At 41.9% G+C, this 4295-nt stretch overlaps 1 pseudogene; it reads right to left on the minus strand.

Annotated features, from left to right (window-relative positions):
- Positions 1–275: 275 nt before the first annotated feature.
- On the minus strand, positions 276–4069 carry LOC130140967 ((+)-alpha-terpineol synthase-like; annotated as a pseudogene).
- Positions 4070–4295: the final 226 nt, after the last annotated feature.

Below are 4295 nucleotides of genomic sequence, written 5' to 3' on the forward strand. Positions count from 1 at the left end.
TTCTCTCTTTCTTTTCAATATTTCTCCAATATAAAATGCTATATTTTTTTTACATAAAATAGAAATAGATCACCACAAATACCATCAGCAATTACGTAATCGGCCACAACACAAAGCACGGAATAGCATGTGCTTCTCTGCCGAATTTTGTGAAGCTTGTACGAACACCCCTCAATAGACTTCAATTGCAATAGTTTCAATATCTTAGAGCTCACAGAGCCGCCCCAAAGGCTAATAATAACACCTCTCTCCAATAGCAAGACCTTGGTCAATGATGCATCCTTAATCAATGGGCACGGATTCGAATATGGTCCACATAACATGGTCCTTGGTTTGGTGACCGGGAAGGCCGTGTCCGTCTCCATAATCGTAAAAGCACTGAGACGCTCGTGCCAAGTTGAGACAGGCATTGAGAAAAGGCCTGAACCCGGAGAATGGGTAGTCCTCAAAAACTTCTTTGTTCATCCTCTTCCAGGTCTCACGCACCAGATGCCTGATATGTTCCCGTGCGGCCTCTTCCAAAGCGCCGGTTTCATTCATGTAGCATTCTAGCGCCTTGTAGTTGTCTCCTCGTGCCAATTCATGCTAAGCATGGACGATAAAGATGGGTCACTAACGTAAGTCCCTAGATTCATCTCACATTTGTATCAAAGAAATAAAAAAAATAATGGAACATCACTGTGAATAATTCGATAATGTGCAGTTTTTATAAGAGATGATTAACAAGGAAAGGACAACTATCAAAGTAAGTTACCGATGATGTACTGAGATCATCGTTGAATCGAAGGATCTTGGCGGAAGAATGCATGACGCCCGGGATTTTTGACACGTTATCAAGTCCCTCTTCCGTCGAGAAAAGTGCCAAAAAAGTCTTAAACCTTTTGCATTTGTGCCAATTTAGTCCTAAACCTTTTGTATTTGTGCCAATTCAGTCCTAAACTTTTTTGTCTTTGTGCCAATTCAGTCCTTCCAGCCGATTTTGGCCCGATTTTGTTGACGTGGACATCGGCCGGCCGGCAGCCAATCACCGGCGCTGATGTGGATAACTTTTAATAATATTTTAATATTTTTTTGAATTTTTATTTATTTATTTTCTTTTTTTCTTTTTTTTCCCTCCCCTCCCTTCTTCCTCCAGCCGATCGTTGGACCAGCGACCGGCCAGAGGCCAACGAGGTCCTCGCTGGCCATTGGCGAGGCTCGCCCTCGCCAGCGATGGTGAAGGCGAGCCTCGCCCAGCCGCCGGCAAGGTCGACCTCGCCGGCCCCTGGCGAGGCTTGCCCTCGCCAGCAACGATGAAGGCGAGCCTCGCCAGCAACGATGAAGGCGAGCCTCGCCATGGCTGGGCGAGGTCGTGCCTCGCCCAGCCATGGCAAGGCTTGCCAGTGGCCAGCGAGGTCGACCTCACTGGCCTTTGGCCTCTGGCCGATCACCGGTCCGGTGATCAGCTGGAGAAAGGAGGGAGGGAAAAAAGAAAAGAATAAAAAAATTAATAAAATTTCAAAAAATTATTAAAATATTATTAAAAATTGTCCACGTCAGCGCCAGTGACCGGTCGGCGTCCACGTTAGCAAAATTCTGCCAAAATTAATCGGAAGGACAGAATTGGCACAAATGCAAAAGGTTTAGGACTGAATTGGCACCCAAAAAAAGTTTAGGACTAAATTGACATCAATGCAAAAAGTTTATGACTTTTTTGACACTTTTTCCCTCTTCCGTCACTATGTCTGTGGTTAGGAAGTAGCTATCCAACAGCAAAATCAGCCCTCCGATCGAATCCACCGCAACGTCCATGTACTCCTTCAGTGTCGGTTTAATGCCCTTGTTGTACCAATGGACCTCCTTCATGTACGCCTTGCATTCATCCGCCCACTATTGGATTGAAATTCGAAAAGTGTGTCAATCACCAAGTCGAGGGACGTTCTTTCTCCTACTTTTTCGGGATATACATTATAAGGTGAAAGATTTAGCAAGTCGAGATTACCACTTTTCGCATGTAAGGGATGGGGTTGATTCCTCGCTCTCTCATCGTCCAATACCCAACTTCGTTGGTCGTGTTGTACAAGACCATAAAACTATCTCTTATTGTTGGAGGAAGCTTATTGATGTCCGTGATGTCACACCTAGACAAGTTATCACTATTTCAACGATCTTATAAATTTTACCGTTACTCGAAAATGCGCTCCTACGCTGCCAGATTGCATCTATGAATTATAGAGTGCTTGTGTATACTTCGCCAGATTGCTAAGTTCCTTCCTGTGGACTGACTGCACTAAATTGAAATCTAGTTTAGCCAATCGTAGCAAAGAGGGGATCATGTCATGTTGTTTCTCGTACATGTCCATGAACCACCGAGCCTCCAACCTGTTTGGCCTCCAGTGGATTGGCATACCTAGTGCATGACTCACGTTGCTCGCTAAATTAGTGGGAACTTCGTCGAGGTTTAGATCCTTCAAATGCTTAGAAGCAAAGTTCCAAGCTTCATCAAGTATGGTTTCCCCTTCCAATCCATGAAAAGAAGCTTCATAAAGACCAAGAAGCCCCTTCACATCCTTATTGAGCAATTCGTTGAATGTGCCCGTTTTGTTCATAAACCTTTGAAACACATCTGTACATTTAGCAAAAGGAATGGTAAGGTAAAATTTGATGCGTCAACATGATTCACAAAAGGTTAACTAGTTAGCGACCACCTTGCAGTACTTTGTATCCATGTTGTCTGAGTAGCCGGAATCGAAGGGAAGTGGCATAGAGATCGTCCAAAAGCTGAGCATCTTCAGTCTTGTTATAGATGGAAATTAGAGCGTTCTTGATCTCTGTCTCAAATTGGTAACCTAGTCCTAGTCTTTGAACCACATCAATGAACTCGAGCTTGGCCACCTGGTTCATCTTCCTGCTGAACAGACCCCTGACTTCTTGTTTCAACCTTCGGAGTTGCTCGGTATATTTATCCTCCTAGGCACGTTAAAAATTCATAAAAATTGAGATCTTAATCACAGTTAATACATAAGCATAGTTGCATATTGCCTATCGTATTAAAACAGATCGATTCTCATTTTATTTCCAAAAACATTTGAAAAGGCATTGTTGAGCTCGTGCCTATATGTTGAGAATATGCCATTTTGACCAGGTTTATTAATATCTCCTGTAGAATATTGTTGGGGTTGGCCGTATATTTAATAGAGTTGCTGTGGATGGGGTTGTGTAAATTGATGTTACGTATCTCGAATGTCGTATATAAATCATATACAGAAATGGACAAGAAGTATACATCCATATATCAATCTTTTTTGGTCAAACCACATTTCTATTTTAAAGTACAATTTTTCTTTTTCTTTTTTTCTATGTCGTTTTGGGATTTGTGGACTCATCCCATCAAAGTAAATAGAAAATGGGGAAAAAGTGCACTTCGGTCACCAAACTTAAGTTGTTTTTGTTGTCAATGTGGTAACTTAAACTTCGAACATAGCAAAGTGAAGCCGAGGTATTAATCGCTACCGAACAAAAGTCTAATATTCAAATAATCAGTGCCATCATGGAATAAAGTGTTACTGAAATTTGCTTAAATTAAACTTGAGTTACTGTTTTTGTAGTTTGCGAATTGAATATCCACAATAGTGCCGAGTTTTTCCACAGCATACTTTCAGCTACCAATGACATGGACATGAGCTAGCTTCAAATTGTCAAAACCATGGACCAAAAAATATGACAGGAAATTTTTCCAAGTTTCAGGACCAAATGGAAAAAAGATTGCAAATTCAATACTGAATGTGAATATTTTCCATAGTATTTAAGCTAGAGTGGATTTTATGCCGATAAAAAAAATCATTACCGTGTAATCAACACTGAGTGACTGCACAAAGTCATAGTCCCAAACGCTAGGTTGCCAATTTGCTGAACGTCTCACAATCTCTTGATCTTCAATCTTCAAAGCGCATTTCACGAATTGAGCGCCGGAGGAGGTGGAGGAGGACGAGGACAAGGAGGAGCGAAGGCGTCTAGAGAACAAGAGAGAGGGTTGATTATGGCGGATTGAGGAGGGGATGAAGCTTGTGAACAAAGCAGGAAGAGCCATTGCGAAATTTGATGCAAGTGACTCAGTATGCTCACCATCCTTTATATAGGTGTCGCTGTGGAGCCCCAGTCATGGAAAAGTTTGCAGATGCTTTCGGTGCAAATTTTTCTATTTACTCAAGCCATTCTCTAAGCATTGGAATTTATGTTCTTATTTTTTTTTATTTTGTTCCAAAATGGTTGTCCTCGACACACCACGACTGATTTGGATAAATAAAAATGCCGTG

Source organism: Syzygium oleosum, unplaced genomic scaffold, assembly GCF_021117445.2.
Source record: "Syzygium oleosum isolate NSW1041296 unplaced genomic scaffold, Sole_v2.1 Sole_v2.23, whole genome shotgun sequence".
NCBI lineage: Eukaryota > Viridiplantae > Streptophyta > Magnoliopsida > Myrtales > Myrtaceae > Syzygium > Syzygium oleosum.